The 17543-nt window shown below is 41.5% G+C and overlaps 1 protein-coding gene across 1 annotated transcript in view; it reads left to right on the forward strand.

Moving 5' to 3' along the window:
- TRAF6 (TNF receptor associated factor 6) overlaps window positions 1–17169 on the forward strand; it is a 38993-nt gene extending 21824 nt beyond the window's left edge. The window contains exons 8-10 of the transcript XR_011467009.1: window positions 619–655; window positions 14442–14662; window positions 14755–17169. The gene's annotated coding sequence lies outside the window, so the exon portion shown is untranslated. The remainder of the gene's footprint in view (window positions 1–618; window positions 656–14441; window positions 14663–14754) is intronic.
- The last annotated feature ends 374 nt before the right edge of the window (window positions 17170–17543 follow it).

Consider the following 17543-nt stretch of genomic DNA (forward strand, 5'->3'; position numbering starts at 1 on the left):
GTGAGTCATTTCCTGCTTTGGTTATGTTATTTTTTTTCTACTAACTTGGGAGCCTTAAATCAAAACAAAATCAGGTTTTTACCTCACTTATCCTAGCTTCAGGTTTCCCTGAAGGAATTGGATTAGATGTTTCTAAGGTCCATGTCAACCATAAAATTTTGTTTTAAGAAATGAAGTTCTAACCAGCAGAATGTTGACAATAATTACAAAAGGATTTTGCCAGTAGAAAAATTGGTCTATTTTTTCCTGACGTAGTACTTCAATTTAGTATCAATTTAGGGTCTCCTTTTAATTTGAACAATTTTTTTAAACTCACAACATTTGGCATTGTGTAATAAACCGGCCACTTATTATGTACTCATCATTCCTTGTGAATGTGGGATAAGAGTAGTGATCAGACTGTCTTTCCACATACGAGGTTTTGTTGACTCCAACTCAGAATCAAAACTTAGCTGGAAAGTGGATCTCTTCCTTTCATTTTTCAATCCTCCAGTTCCACTCTGAAACATGCTGGTTTGGACCCAGCTGACCTACAAGTATCTGTGCTGTGTATCTGTTTTATTACCCCTTTAACATTAATTTTTGGACATTGTTAAAAATAATTTCTTCTTTTCCCAGAGACATCCAGCCCAGTGTTCAATGAAACTTGCCGCAGGTCGTACCCTTTGTTATTAGAAAACAAGTCAGCATGCTGACTGGTAGTTTGGTGTGTGTGTGTGTGTGTGTTTTTAACCTCTCCTTTAGCTGTTGCAGCAATGGCAGTTTCTGGCTATTCTGCAGAATGATAGAGGGGCACTAAATGCATGTTTGTGCAGCTGCTCAGTTGTGGCCAACTCTTTGTGACCCCATGGAGGGTAGTCCACCAGGCTCCTCTGTCCATGGGATTTCCTGGGCAAGAATACTGGAGTGGGTTGCCATTTCCTTCTCCAAGGGATCTTCCTGACTCATTGAACCCAGGTCTTCTGTGTCTACTGCATTGGCAGGTGGATTCTATACCACTGCACTACCTGGGAAGCCCTGAAACAGGATGAAAATTGAGGATTTTTTTCCCCTGATGATGGATTAACACACTGGATGATCTCTAGCAATTAGTTTTTGTGGCAGGTATAGAATTATAAAATTGTCCTTCATTACTGTTTTTATACTGTAAGTCTTAGATAAACTAAAAGCATGCATGTGGGTAGAGTACATCCTCATCAGAGGGGAGCAGTTGCTGTCTGTCTTCCCTTTGCCCAGGGAATCCTCAAGTCTTTGGTGACCAGAAAAATGTTCTTAATTATTAGATTTTTCTAAATTAAGATTTTGAAATATCTTTCCTTAATTCAGTAACCGCTATTCTTGTTTTGCCTCAATTAAATTCTCATTGTTTTGTGAGAAATACCATCAACCCAGTTCCATAAATACCTAAGCAGTGCAGTGCCTTGAGGAAATGAAAAAGAAGCAATAGTTTTGAAGCTTTTTCCTCCTCTCCTCGCAATTCCAGTTGTTATAAAATTTCATAAAATGCAGGAAAGTAATCCTGGATGGGGAACACACGTGTAGAGAGAAGACGTGCTCCTTTCAAGGGGCGTTGGCAGCAGGACGCTGGCCCTGCCTATGGGACAGGAGTGGGGAGGGGCACAGTCCTCTCCTCTCTCAGGGCTGGAGGCTCTGAAGGTCCATGCATTCCACTCCATTTCCTAGGAAGTCTGCAAAGCACATCTGCTGTGCTGTCTCTCAAAGGGAGAACCTTCTCTTCGTAGAGCTTCTTTGTCTCTGCTGACTGATTGCACCTCCCCAACTGTCTCCTAGATTTCAGGATAAAAGCTAAATAGAGCGCCCATGGGAAAAAGGGCAGGTGGATTTCTGTATCCCAGGAAAGAGATGCAATCAGTGGTCCTGAAAGCACATAAGTACTTCCTCTTGAGCCCTGAGGGGCATGTCTAGCGATGAGCAGCAGGGCAAGGTTCTGTCCAAGGCAGAAACCTTAGACTTGACACCCTGCCTGGCACACAGCACACACTCATGATCATGAATGTTGAAGTTCACCATTTTATGGTAGGTGATTTGTCTTGTAATTTTTTCTGGTAAGGCCTAGATATTGGGGAGTTGTTTGGTTGTTTACTTTTTTCCCCCAGCACTTTATTATGAAATTTCTCAAATATGCAGAATTATTGAAAAAATTTTACAGTGATCACTACCTAGAATTCACAAATAGCATTTTGTTACATTGCCTTATCACTTGAGTGCTACTTTTAATAAGACTTGTTCAAGTTTCGTTTCTCTTTTAAAAGTGCGCTGCTAAAATAATTGAACAGCTTTAAGCGAGTTGTTTTAAACTCTGGGGAAATGTGATATTTGCATTATAGCTAGAATTGTAGTCCTTACTTTACACTAGTTTTAAACGTGTAAATCTGTCCTGATGAATTTCAGACTTAATTATTTTGCCTGAAGGAATGTTTTGTTATAATAGAATTATTTTAAAGTCCTTGATCAATTGTACAGAATATTCTGATGTTGTTTTCACAGTTGATAAATTATCTAATTAATTTTTCTGGTGAGAGTGTATGTGGGGCTCATTTTGCTTAAACAAAATTTCAGGATAGTGTTCCCAGAGGGCCTGAAGAGGCAGGGTAATTTAGCATATAAACCACTAAATTAGGAGCTAAGAGATTTAGATTTTATCCCTGACTGACCATGGACAAATCACTTCTCTTTATCTTTGTGTCCATTTATGTACTTGTAAAGTGGGGACTAGAATGTGATATTTAGGTTTTAATAAGTAATGGGTAACATCTACTAATGCTTGGACCAGTTAAGACGTTTTAAAAAAAAAAAAAATACACGATGCATCCAAGGAGGTTCTCATAATTATCTAACTGTGTGACAAGCTTCAGAATGAACTCTGATTTGAAAAATTGAAGGATGGGCCATGGTCAAAAGTATCTTATCAAATACTTAGAACTTGCTGTTGCCACAGAATTTGTGAGTGGTTTCCCTGATCCATCTGGACTGTGAAAATTATGTATTTTGTGAGAGGGTGAATGGGAGGCCATTTCCTCCTCTAGAAAATCTTCCCGACCCAGGGATCAAATCCTTGTCTCCTGTATCGCCTACACTGCTTTTGGATTCTTTACCTGTGATCCATCAGGGAAGCCCTAAAGATGGGAGGAGGCAGACATTAATCACAGCAAGATTGAAAATCAATGTCGAGTTAAAGAACAGGTTGTATGGAAGGGTGGGGCTTAAAGGAATCATCCTGATTCAGTGCCACAACATTCCACTGCTCCCCAATTGACCCACATAACACAACACCAGCCCTGCTCCTGCCAGCCCAACCTCAGGAGGCCTCCGTCAGGTCAATACAATTGAATTACAGGATCGACCAGGAGCTAAGCAGGGTCTCTCTGCTCCATTTAGTAGATGAGTGTACCCTGTTCTTTCTATTAGTAAACCCAGGTAATGAATGTAGATTCACATTTATCTTGCAAAGTCACTTGGAGTTTTTGCCTTAGATCGCATCTTAGTAGTGACTGCAAAATTTGACCAAAACCATGCTCCTTGACTGGCATCCTCAGTCAGTTCAGTTGCTCAGTTGAGTCCAACTCTTTGCTACCCCATGGACTGCAGCATGCCAGGCCTCCTGTCAACTCCCGGAGTTTACTCAAACTCATGTCCATTGAATCAGTAATGCCATCCAACCATCTCATCCCCTGTCATCCCCTTCTTCTCCTGCCTTCAATCTTTCCCAGCATCAGGGTCTTTTCAAATGAGCCAGCTCTTTGCATCAGGTGGCCAAAGTATTGGACTTTCAGCTTCAACATCAGTCCTTCCAATGAATATTCAGGACTGATTTCCTATAGGATGGACTGATTGGATCTTCTTGCAGTCCAAAGGACTCTCAAGAGTCTTTTTCAACACCAGAGTTCAAAAGCATCAATTCTTCGGTGCTCAGCTTGCTTTATACTCCAACTCTCACATTCATTCATGACTACTGGAAAAACCATAGCCTTGACTAGATGGACCTTTGTTGGCAAAGTAATGTCCCTGCTTTTTAATATGCTGTCTAGGTTGGTCATAACTTTTCATCCAAGGAGTAAGCGTCTTTTAATTTCATGGCTGCAGTCACCATCTGCAGTGATTTTGGAGCACAAAAAAATAAAGTCTGCCAGGTTCCACTGTTTCTCCATCTATTTACCATGAAGTGGTGGGACTGGATGCCATGATCTTTGTTTTCTGAATGTTGGGCTTTAAGCCAACTTTTTCACTCTCCACTTTCACTTTCATCAAGAGGCTCTTTAGTTCTTCATTTTCTGCTATAAGGGTGGTATCATCTGCATAGCTGAGGTTATTGATATTTCTCCTGGAAATCTTGATTCCAGCTTGTGCTTCATCTGGCCCAGCGTTTCTCATGATGGACTCTGCATATAAGTTAAATAAGCAGGGTGACAATATATAGCCTTGACATACTCCTTTTCCTATTTGGAACCAGTCTGTTGTTCCATGGCCAGTTCTAACTGTTGCTTCCTGACCTGCATACAGGTTTCTCAAGAGGCAGGTCAGGTGGTCTGGTATTTCCATCTCTTTCAGAATTTTCCAGTTTGTTGTGATCCACGCAGTCAAAGGCTTTGGCATAGTCAATAAAGCAGAAGTAGATGTTTTTCTGGAACTCTCTTGCTTTTTCCATGATCCCGCAGATGTTGGCAATTTGATCTCTGGTTCCTCTGCCTTTTATAAAACCACCTTGAACATCTGGAAGTTCATGGTTCATGTATTTTTGAAACCTGGCTTGGAGAATTTTGAGCATTACTTTGCTAGCGTGTGAGATGAGTGCAACAGTGTGGTAGTTTGGCATCCTATTGAATATTAATTTAGAACAAATGCCAGACTGACACAACTACCCCCTTCTGTCGGTTCTGGATACTCCCTTCAGTTCAGTTCAGTCGCTCAGTCGTGTCCAACTCTTTGCGACCCCATGAATCGCAGCACACCAGGCCTCCCTGTCCATCACCAACTCCCAGAGTTCACCCAGACTCATGTCCATCGAGTCAGTGATGCCATCCAGCCATCTCATCCTCTGTCGTCCCCTTCTCCTCCTGCCCTCAATCCCTCCCAGCATCAGAGTCTTTTCCAATGAGTCAACTCTTCACATGAGGTGGCCAACGTACTGGAGTTTCAGCTTTAGCATCATTCCTTCCAAAGGACACCCAGGGCTGATCTCCTTCAGAATGGACTGGTTGGATTTCCTTGTAGTCGAGGGACTCTCAAGAGTCTTCTCCAACACCACAGTTCAAAAGCATCAATTCTTCGGAGCTTATCCTTCTTCACAGTCCAACTCTCACATCCATACATGACCACAGGAAAAACATCTAGCTTTGACTAGACGGACCTTTGTTGGCAAAGTAATGTCTCTGCTTTTGAATATGCTGTCTAGGTTGGTCATAACTTTCCTTCCAAGGAGTAAGTGTCTTTTAATTTCATGGCTGCAGTCACCGTCTACAGTGATTTTGGAGCCCAAAAAAATAAAGTGTGACACTGTTTCCAGTGTTTCCCCATCTATTTCCCATGAAGTAATGGGACCGGATGCCATGATCTTCGTTTTCTGAATGTTGAGCTTTAAGCCAACTTTTTCACTCTCCACTTTCACTTTCATCAAGAGGTTTTTTAGTTCCTCTTCACTTTCTGCCATAAGGGTGGTGTCATCTGCATATCTAAGATTATTGATATTTCTCCCAGCAATCTTGATTCCAGCTTGTGCTTCTTCCAGCCCAGCGTTTCTCATGATGTACTCTGCATAGAAGTTAAATAAGCAGGGTGACAATATATAGCCTTGACGTCCTCCTTTTCCTATTTGGAACCAGTCTCTTGTTCCATGTCCAGTTCTAACTGTTGCTTCCTGACCTGCATACAAATTTCTCAAGAGGCAGGTCAGGTATTCCCATCTCTTTTAGAATTTTCCATAGTTTATTGTTATCCACACAGTCAAAGGCTTTGGCATAGTCAATAAAGCAGAAGTAGATGTTTTTCTGTAACTCTCTTGCTTTTTCCATGATCCAGTGGATGTTGGCAATTTGATCTCTGGTTCCCCTGCCTTTTCTAAAACCAGCTTGAACATCTGGAAGTTCACAGTTCATGTACTGCTGAAGCCTGGCTTGGAGAATTTTGAGAATTACTTTACTAGCATGTGAGATGAGTGCAATTGTGCAGTAGTTTGAGCATTCTTTGGCATTGCCTTTCTTTGGGATTGGAATGAAAACTGACCTTTTCCAGTCCTGTGGCCCCTGCTGAGTTTTCCAAATTTGCTGGCATATTGAGTGCAGCACTTTCATAGCATCATCTTTCAGGATTTGAAACAGCTCAACTGGAATTCCATCACCTCCACTAGCCTTAGCCTCTATATTACACCAATATCTTTATCCTAAATGTTGCTGTTCATTTGCTTGGCTGTGTCCAGCTCTTTGTGACCCCATGAACTGAAGCACACCAGGCTACTCCGTCTTCCACTATCTTCCGGTGTTTGCTCAAATTCACGTCCATTGAGTTGGTGGTGCTGACTAACCATCTCATCCTCTGCCGCCTTCTTCTGCCCTCGATCTTTCCCAGCATAGAGGTCTTTTTCCAATTAGTCGGTTCTTTGCATCAGGTGGCCAAAATATTGGAGCTTCAGCTTCAGCATCAGTCCTTCCAGTGAATATTCAGGGTTGCTTATTAGGACCCATTAGGATCGACTGGTTTGATCTCCTTGCAGTGCAAGGGACTCCCAAGAGTCTTCTCCAACACCACAGTTCAAAAGCATCAATTCTTCAGCACTCAGCTTTCTTTGTGGTCCAACTCTCACATCCATACATGACTACTGGAAAAACCATAGCTTTTACTATACAGACCTGTGCTGGCAAAGTGATGTCTTTGCTTTTTAATACACTGCCTAGGTTTGTCATAGCTTTCCTTCCAAGGAGTAAGCGTCTTTTAATTTCATGGCGGCAGTCACTGTGCACTGAGATTTTGGAGCCCAAGAAAATGAAATCTGTAACTGCTTCTACTTTTTTCCCTTCTATTTGCCATGAAGTGATGGGACTGGATGCCATGATCTTTGTTTTTTGAATGTTGAATTTCAAGCCAGCTTTTTCACTCTCCTCTTTCACACTCATCAAGAAGATTCTTTAGTTCTCTTCACTCTCTGCCTACCTGAGGTTGTTGTTATTTCTCCCAGCAATCTTGATTCCACCTTGCGATTCATCCAGCCTGTCATTTCATATGATATACTCTGCATATGAGTTAAATAAGCAGGGTGACAATATACAGCCTTGTTGTACTCCTTTCCCAATTTTGAATTAGTCCATTGTTTCATGTCCGATTCTAACTGTTGCTTCTTGACCTGCATACGGGTTTCTCAGGAGAAAACTGAGTACTCTTTAAAAAGTACCCTTAATCAAAATGAAAAATAGATATTCCAAGTATTTTTAATAAAATGACTACTTTGATTTTTGCCTTATCTTTGTTCTGTTTTGGAGACTATGTAACTCACTGTACTGGAAGGAAAGAACCATCCTAGGCACTAGTTTTCACTTGAAATAAAATTAATATCTTGTTCTTTCAGGAAATAGTAAGTGAGGGTTCATTCTAGTTCTTGGTCAGGCTGTGGTCTCGTCCCTGGGGCCTGTAAGACTGCATCTCACAGAATGAAATCAGGCCCAAAGAGAAAGGAACCAAACAGGTGAAAATGTGAAACCAGAAAACCAGTTGAACTTACTCCCAAACAGATACATAAATAAGTCTCTGTTCTCCCCAGTTCTTGGGCAATGGCTACCTTCCTCTCTCCTAGTCTGCAAACTCCCTAGATGAGTTCTATAAGTAATGGTTACCTCTCTTGTGGGGCAGTTAAAATCATTTTTAGTAAATTCTCAATGGGTCTTGTTGTTCAGTTACTCAGTCGTGTCTGCCTCTTTGTGACCCCATGGACTGCAGCACGCCAGGCTTCCCTGTCCTTCGCTATCTCCTGGAGTTTGCTCCAATTCATGTCAATTGAGTCGGTGATGCCATCCAACCATCTCATCCTCTGTCACCTCCTTCTCCTCCTGCCCTCAGTCTTTCCCAGCACCAGGTCTTTCCAGTGAGTCAACTGTTTCCATCAGGTGGCCAGAGTATTGGAGCTTCAGCATCAGCATCAGTCCTTCCAGTGAATATTCAGGATTGATTTTCTTTAGGATTGACTGGTTTGATCTCTTAGCTGTCCAAAGGAAGAGTCTCCTCCAGCATCACAGTTCAAATACATCACTTCTTCGGTGCTCAACCTTCTTTATGGTTCAACTCTTAGTTCAATGGGTCTGTCTCTTCTAAAACAGACTCAGCTACCTTAAGTGGAATATAAACTCTGGTAAGACATGTAGTTGTTTTACAAAACTCCACCTTAATTTTTAAATTAATGTTCCAGAAATTAAATATTGGTATTAGTCCCAGAATAAGCCATAACATTTTTTTTTAAAAAACATTCTGCCTCTATTTTGGGTTACCTTCTTGACACTGTCAAAAGTTCAGGGAAAAAAAACAGAAGTAAAACCAATGAATCATTGAAGTAGTCATTGGTAAAAGTTCATCACACATACCCACAGAAAGCTTGCAAAGTGGGCGCATTCAAACCAAAACATGGAATGAGGCTCAGAGGTATATTGTTATAATGCAATTTATCTAGAGTGGAGATAGTGCTTATTCTGCAGTTATTGGTCACAATATTATAATTTTCTTAAAGAGAGTTGTTTAGTGGTTACTTCATATTAATTTTGGGGAACAATTGAAGTTTCGCTTATGATTTTCAGAGGCATAAGCAAGAAGTGACTCAGGTCAAGTTTGCCTCGCTTGTCTTGCAAAATAAGCTAAATTAAGCTTCGCTTGTATGACCAAACTGGTTTTGTCTGCTCGGAGTTTTCAAGTTTGGTCTTCCTTTGTCTTTAACAATACGTCTCACTCCCAGTCCATCCTCACGGATGTATGTTACACTGTCGTCACAGTTTCAGAATTAACTTTTGTCCACGGGCCAGCAGGATTACAGTGTAAAGTGATGATGGTAGCCTCGTTTTCTTGGTCTGGGTAGGGATTTGTACGTTTTAAAATAAAAGTGGGTCTGCAAGTCTGATCTTCACAGAATTTATACTGCTGAAAGCTAAAGAATAAAACGGCACTGAAAAATAGATCTCACAATCCTGAAAAATAATCCTTATCCATCCCCTGCCTTCCTCTGGCTGCTCTAGCCTGACAGGAGTTGATGTAAAAATAGAGAGCGAGCCTCTGTCTGAGGAGGTCTGGTCTCCTCGTCTCAGTCCCCGTTTCCTTCCCCCGGGCTGGTCATTTCACGTGAGGTGTCTCGCTAAAGTAGATGAAGCCCCACCAAAGGTGCTGAAAGGTGGTAACCAGTCATTCCCTTTCGACTAGTTAGGAACTTGAAAGTAAAATTTTTCCAAACACATCTGAAATTCCTCTGGAGCCAGGGCGAAAGAAAAAGAGGAAAGAAGGAAGGTTTTCTGAATACATCTAGACTAATCGAAATGAAATTGACTGGGTTTTTGTTTTGCTTTTCAGTTGATTAAAGAAGTTGACTTTTTAATGCCTAGAGGGTCAGTGTTTTGCAATCCTTTTTTATCCCTCACTGCCCACAGTAAATTCGATAGAGATGAATGAATAAAGAGTATGCACACCAACTAACCCGACGCGATAGGTTTCTGAAACACTTGTTTTCACAAGCAGCCCCCAGAACACAAATGAACTTTTAAGGATGAGCTTGCCTCTTGAGTCAAGATCTGAGGGTTTTAAATAGCCCAGAAAACTAAAGTTCTTTCACACATACACACAACTACAGCATCAGTTGTCCACTGGGGCTAGTGGGGCTTCCAGGCCATGCCTTGCTCTTGTTCTATCCATCCTGACCCTGGAGCCTCGCCTCTCAGGGCCTGGTCCTGATGCTCCTGCCTCCGTCTCCTTCCCCCAGCCTGAGGTAACCTCATGGCTTTGTAAAAGGAAAGGTCCATCTCCTGTTTCTCCAGGATGTGGGTCCTCTCCTGCTCCCCTGCTCCTCTGAATTCTTCTGTGGACTGATGCTTTAGGAAAACAAAGCCGAGAAAGATTTACAAAGTCCTTCATGGTTTTGTTTCGTTTTGCTTTTGCCCTGTACCTCCCCTGAGGCAGGGCTTTCTCAGTGGCTCAGGCAGTAAAGAATCTGTGTACAATGAAGAAGACTCAGGTTCGATCCTTGGGTTGGAAAGATCCCTTGGAGAAGGAAATGGCAACCCACTCCAGTAGTCTTGCCTGGAGAATCCCATGGACAGAGGAACTTGGTGGGCTACAGTCCATGGGGTTAACCCGCAAAGAGTTGGGCACATCTGAGCAACTAACACTTTCCTCTGAGGCAAAGAGGTGGTATGCTACCTTTATGAGGAAGGTGGGGGATGGGGAGAGGAAGGAGCAGATTTCTTAATACTCAAGAGTTACTAGCAATACTGAGTGTCTTCTTAATCAGAATATGAACTTTCAAGGAAAGGAATCAGAGATCTCTAATATGATCCTGGCCTTTGTTAAAGGATAATTTTCAAGAGTCAACTTATGGATCTCATACAGACCTGCCTCCTAAGAAATCTGTATGCAGGTCAAGAACCAACAGTTAGAAACAGACATGGAACAACAGACTGGTTCCAAATTGGGAAAGGAGTACATCAAGGCTGTATATTGTCACTCTGCTTATTTAACTTATATGCAGAGTACATCATGAGAAATGCTGGACTGGATGAAGCACAAGCTGGAATCAGATTGCTGGGAGACACACCTAGGCATATGCCCTGAGATAACCAAAACTGAAAAAGACACATGTGTTCCATTCATTGCAGCACTATTTACAATAGCTAGAACATGGAAGCAACCTAGATGTCCATCCACAGATGAATGGATAAAGAAGTTGTGGTACATATACACAGTGGAATATTACTCAGCCATAGAAAGGAACACATTTGAGTCAGTTCTAATGAGGAGGACCAAGCTAGAACCTATTATATAAAGTGAAGTAAGTCAGAGAAAGATAAATATTCTAACACATATATACAGAATCTAGAAAAATGGCACTGAAGAATTCATTTATAGGGCAACAATGGAAAAACAGACATAGAGAATAGACATGGGAGATGGGGAGAGGGGAGGAGAGGGTGAGATGTATGGAGAGAATAACATGGAAACTTACATTACCATATGTAAAATCGATAGCCAAAAGGAATTTGCTGTATGGCTCAGGAAACTCAAACAGGGGCTCTGTATTAACCTAGAGGGGTGGGATGGAGAGGGAGATGGGAGGGAGGTTCAGAAGGGAGGGGATATATGTATACCTATGGCTGATTTATGTTGAGGTTTGAGAGAAAACAACAAAATTCTGTAAAGCAATTATCCTTCAATAAATAAATTTAAAAAATAAAATTAAGCTACAAAAAAAAAGATTGCTGGAAGAAATATCAATAACCTCAGATATGCAAATGACACCACCCTTATGGCAGAAAGCAAAGAGGAACTAAAGACCCTCTTGATGAAGGTGAAAGAGGAGAGTGAAAAAGCTGGCTTAAAACTCAACATTCAAAAAACTAAGATCATGGCATCCAGTCCCATCACTTCGTGGCAAATAGATGGGGAAACAATGGAAACAGTGAGAGCCTTTATTTTCTTGGGCTCCAAACACTGCAAATGGTGACTGCAGCCATGAAATTGAAAGATACTTGCTCCTTGGAAAAAAAGCTATGACAAACCTACACACCGTATTAAAAAGCGGAGACATTTTTTTGCCAACAAAGGTCCCTATAGTCAAAGCTATGGTTTTTCCAGTAACCATGTATGGATGTGCAAGTTGGATCATAAAGAAGGCTGAATGCCAAAGAATTGATGCTTTTGAACTGTGGTGTTGGAGAAGACTCTTGAGAGTCCCTTGGACTGCAAGGATATCGAGCCAGTCAATCCTAAAGAAAATCAGTCCTGAATATTCATTAGAAGGACTGATACTGAAGCTGAAAGTCCAGTACTTAGGCCACCTGATGCGAAGAGCCAACTTATTAGAAAACACCTTGATGCTGAGAAAGACTGAAGGCAGGAGAGAAGGGGACAACATAGGAAGAGATGGTTGGATGGCATCACTGATTCAATGGACATGAGTTTGAGCAAGCTCCAGGAGATGGCGAAGGACAGGGAAGCCTGGCATGCTGCAGTCCACGGAGTCGAGAAGAGTTGGACACGACTGAGCAACTGAACAACAACACAGATATCAAATGAGCATGCATTAAAGGTTTTATTTAATTCTTGATGAGGGACCCAGATAATCCATTCAAAGCAGAAACTAAAGAACAGACACACCTAGAGACTGGGAATATCTACATGAATGTCCAGCTTCTCCCTTGGTGGGAGAGGGAAGTCAAGTCAGTCTCTCCCCACAAGACATAATTTGTATTTCTACAAACAAGAATTATTTTGTATTGCTCTCAGTTATCCATAGGGTGGAGCTGTAAAGTAGTTTCCGTAGAATGAGAATCTGATAACCCTGAAGGGTGTGCTCTGGACTAGACAAGGCATAGTGTGCCATCAAAGCACAGAACTTCCCTACCTTCAGCACTAACAAGAATTCATTCCAACTGTGTAATTAAATACTCAGGGGGCCCATTCCTGCCTAGGATTGGACTCCAACAGGTGTGGGATGACAGCTGGTTCTAGTCCCTGCTGCTGCTGCTGCTAAGTCGCTTCAGTCGTGTCCGACTCTGTGCGACCCCATAGACGGAAGTCCACCAGGCTTCTCCATCCCTGGGATTTTCCAGGCAAGAACACTGGAGTGGCTTGCCATTTCCTTCTCCAATGCAGGAAAGTGAAAAGTGACTTCAAACGTGACAGGCCTGAGTCAAGAGAAGCTGTCTGGAGAATCATTTGGCAGCAGGGGGCAGCAAAGCTTCATCCCTAAAGCATGCGACCTTCAGAAAGAAATTTGTACAATAGGAGTAGCCTAAAGTCCTTGCTGAAGAATTGATGCTTTTGAACTGTGGTGTTGGCGAAGACTCTTGAGAGTCCCTTGGACTGCAAGGAGATCCAACCAGTCTATCCTAAAGGAGATCAGTCCTGGGTGTTCATTGGAAGGAATGATGCTAAAGCTGAAACTCCAGTACTTTGGCCACCTCATGTGAAGAGTTGACTCATTGGAAAAGACTCTGATGCTGGGAGGGATTGGGGGCAGGAGGAGAAGGGGACAACAGAGGATGAGATGGCTGGATGGCATCACCGACTCGATGGACATGAGTCTGAGTGAACTCCGGGAGTTGGTGATGAACAGCGAGGCCTGGCATGCTGCAGTTCATGGGGTCGCAAAGGGTCAGACACTACTGAGTGACTGAACTGAACTGAAAGTCCTTGCACTTTCAAGGAGTCCATAAATTCCCCTAGATTTTTTGCAAAAAGTTGTACTTTGTACCTTTCTCTGGGAAGAGAGTCCTTAATTTTTTTTCTTTTTTTGCTTTAAGTCTGATGAAACCTACAAAGCATGTCCCCCGATACTGGAAATTCCATGTCTCAACTATCATATTTACACATTGATTGCCAAAGTAGCTTCACATTAGAAATACCTGAGGAATTATCAGGTCGAACCATACAAAATTGCTGTTTTTGTAAGGTCGATTAAAGAGTTGAGTATAGCAATTTCTCAAGGGTCAACCTACGTAATCAGATTCCTGATTGCCTACACCTGACTCCACCCAGCCCCTGTTTTGATACAGCCAGTAGGTGGATGAGCATTTGAGATCAATTGCTGTCTCCAAGTTGAAGCTTAGGTAAATACACTGTTGGGACTCCAGTCCATCCCAAGTCCTCAGCGTTTAACCCCAGTCATCTCTGTCCTCAGGGTGAGAATCAAGTGGGCATTAGGACTGTCGCCATCATGCAGTTCACTGGAAGACTTTCTGAAGATGCCTGGTCTGTGGACCACCAGCTTCAGAATCTCCTGGGGTGCTTATTAAAAATGCATGTCATTAGGTGCTAGGCAAACTCCCAAAATTAGACTTTTTGAGTGGTGGGCTGGAGAATCTGCACTCTAAATAGGCTCCCCAGGTGACCCTTCATGGGAGATGGGAGGAAAGAGTATCATCTGAGTCTACCAGCTAAATCAAATTATAATCATTCAAATGATAAAATCATGACTCATTCAAATATAAATTATGTCAAAGGTTTTGATCAGCTCATTGATTTAGGATGGAACCATTAGATGGTAAGACTGATTCCAAGAGCATTAGGGTAAAAAAGAGTTTATATAATCCACCAGGAAAAGCATTTCAAAACAAAAAAAAGAATGTTAGAATAAGATTGCTAGGTTACAGAAGAAACTGGTTAATGTGCAAGCTAATAAAGCCATGACCTTTGGGGTTATCTTTCCTATCAAATGGAAAAATACAAATGAACATGTGATTTTACAGGATCTGCGGAGAAGGGAATGGCAACCCATTCCAGTATTCTTGCCTGGAGAATCCCATGGACAGAGGTGCCTGGAGGCTACAGTCCACGGGGTTGCAAAGAGTCAGACAGAACTGAGTGACTAAGGCTTAACACTATGCTTGCAGTATCTGAGCTATGATCAAATAATAAATAGTAAAGCCAAACAGCAATACATTCACCCAGAAAATTAAATAATCTTCAGGTAAGCTTGTTAAATAATTTTGCAATGTGACTTTGAAAGGACATACAGCTCAACTCTTTGCCTTATTAAGTTTGGGGGATTCTTTTTAACAGAGGATAAAGACAGAAGAACTGGGAGCATGTGGATTCCATATATCTGGGTGAAAAAAAGTTCAGGATGCAGAAGATATATTCAAAAACAAGAACCAGTTAATTCAGAAGAAGGAGAAAACTGACTGATTCTCAGAATTCATGGGCCGCTTCCTTGGATTTATTTTAGACACTAGCTACAATCACTTTCTCCTGCTTTTTAAGTAAGTGGTTTGTCATCGTTGTAGTTATTTGGCTTACAAACTAGTCATTCCCTAATCATTCCTCTTAGAAGTTTGTCTTAAATGTTTGCTACCTTTTCAACATTGTTCTTTTGTGTTTCATCTAAAAGTTCTGGTGCTTAGTTTTTAAAAACATCAGAAGTATCCTCTGATTTTTATGAAACACTTGCCCACCTGGGGGATTAAACTTTGTTAAGAGACATGAAGTGAAATAGAAAAACCGCAGGTCCCAACCCGACCTCCATATTTTCTCATGACTTTCTTTTGCTTTTGGAGAGAGAGTTTAGGAATGAATCTCTGTTCTGGATAAACATCTGAGGTTCAGCAGCTTCTTCATTTCAGTTCAGTTCCTTCTACTAATTTCAAGTAAGATTAAAATTTGGTAATTCTTGTAAAATAGTCTTTCATTGGGTATCTTCAAGTGAGATTCAGATTTTTTTTCTTCTTTGTACTTTTCTGTGCTTTTCCTTTATCTAAACCAAGACCATGTCTTTTTCTATTAAATTAATTTTTAAAAATTCACTTCCTTGATCAACTTTATCACTCTCAGTTACTGATATAACAGTTCAGTTCAGTTCAGTCACTCAGTCATGTCCGACTGTTTGTGACCCCATGAATTGCAGCACGCCAGGCCTCCCTGTCCATCACCAACTCCCGGAGTTCACTCAGACTCACGTCCATCGAGTCAGTGATGCCATCCAGCCATCTCATCCTCTGTCGTCCCCTTCTCCTCCTGCCCACAATCCCTCCCAGCATCAGAGTCTTTTCCAATGAGTCAACTCTTCGCATGAGGTGGCCAAAGTACTGGAGTTTCAGCTTTAGCATCAGTCCTTCCAAAGAAATCCCAGGGCTGATCTCCTTCAGAATGCACTGGTTGGATCTCCTTGCAGGCCAAGGGACTCTCAAGAGTCTTCTCCAACACCACAGTTCAAAAGCATCAATTCTTCGGAGCTCAGCCTTCTTCACAGTCCAACTCTCACATCCATACATGACCACTGGAAAAACCATAGCCTTGACTAGTCGGACCTTTGTTGGCAAAGTAATGTCTCTGCTTTTCAATGTGCTATCTAGGTTGGTCATAACTTTCCTTCCAAGGAGTAAGCGTCTTTTAATTTAATGGCTGCAGTCACCATCTGCAGTTATAACAGTATCTATTATTTACTGGCTTTTTAAATTTTGAAAAAAAAGTTTTATTTTTAAAATAATTTTATTTAGATATGTTTTACATAGCATAAACCCACCAATTTCTAGATATTTATACAGCAATATTCAGAGAACTATTATTCACAGTAGTCAAAAGATGTGCTTAGTTGCTCAGTCATTTGCAACCCCATGGACTGCGACTCTTTGCAACCCCATGGACTGCAGCTTGCCAGACTCTGTCCATTGGATTCTCCAGGCAAGAATACTGAAGTGGGTTGCCATGATCCTCCTCCAGGGGATCTTCCCAACCCAGGAATCGAACCCAGGTCTCCTGTATCGCAGGCAGATTCTTTACCATCTGAGCCACCAACAACACAAGTGTCCTTTGAAGGAGGATAAACAAGACGTGGTACATACATACACTGCAATATATCTCATCCTTCAAAAGGGAAGAAATTTTGACACAAGTCACAACGTAGATGAACTCTGAAGACATTATTCGGAGCAAAATCAGTCAGTCACAGAGGGACAAATATTGTATGATTCCACTTAAACAGGGAGCCCAGAATAGTCAAATACAGGAGATAGAAGATAGAGTGGTGGCTGCCAGGGGCTAGAGGAGAGAAATGAGGAATAATAATTGCTTAACTGGGTACAGAGTTTCAGCTGGGGAAGATGAAGATATTTTGGAGATAGATGGTGGTGATGGTTGTACAACAATGTGAGTGTTTACTTACTGCCCCTGATCTATACACCTAAAAAAGATCAAAACAGCAAATTTTATGTATATTTAACCACAATTAAAAAAAAAAGAAAAAAATGCAATGTCAGGTGTACAGTTACATTTTAGTAACTTTCCAGGTGGTACAATCATCATCATAAATCAGTTTTAGGACATATGTATCCCTGTGATAAGACCACTGATGCCCATTTATCGTTAAGCCCCACTCCCATTCCCTGCCCCAGGCAATCACTCATCTGCCTTCTGTCTCTATAAGTGTGTCTTTGTTGGACATTTCATATAAATGAATCATACAATAAACAGTCTCTTGTATCTGGCTTCTTTCACTTAGCCTGACACTTTTTGAAGTCTGCCCAAGATGTAGCCTGTACTTTATTCCTTTTTGTTGCCAAGTAGAACTTCACTGTGTGGGTATATCTCATTTTGTCTCCGCATTCATCAATCTATGGATATTTAGGTTTCCAGTTTTTGGCTATTACACCTAAGGCTTCTAGGAACATCTGTGACTTCCCTAACCCAGAGACAGCCTGAACCTTTTCTATGCCATTTGTATGCATACATGTGTGTGTATGTAAGGAGTATATAGTGTGCACATGTGTGTACACATATATATATATATATATATATATATTATTTTTCTCTAATCTTGCAAGGTAGGCATAATTAGTTGCATTTTGTGGAAGGAA

Source organism: Bos mutus, chromosome 15, assembly GCF_027580195.1.
Source record: "Bos mutus isolate GX-2022 chromosome 15, NWIPB_WYAK_1.1, whole genome shotgun sequence".
NCBI lineage: Eukaryota > Metazoa > Chordata > Mammalia > Artiodactyla > Bovidae > Bos > Bos mutus.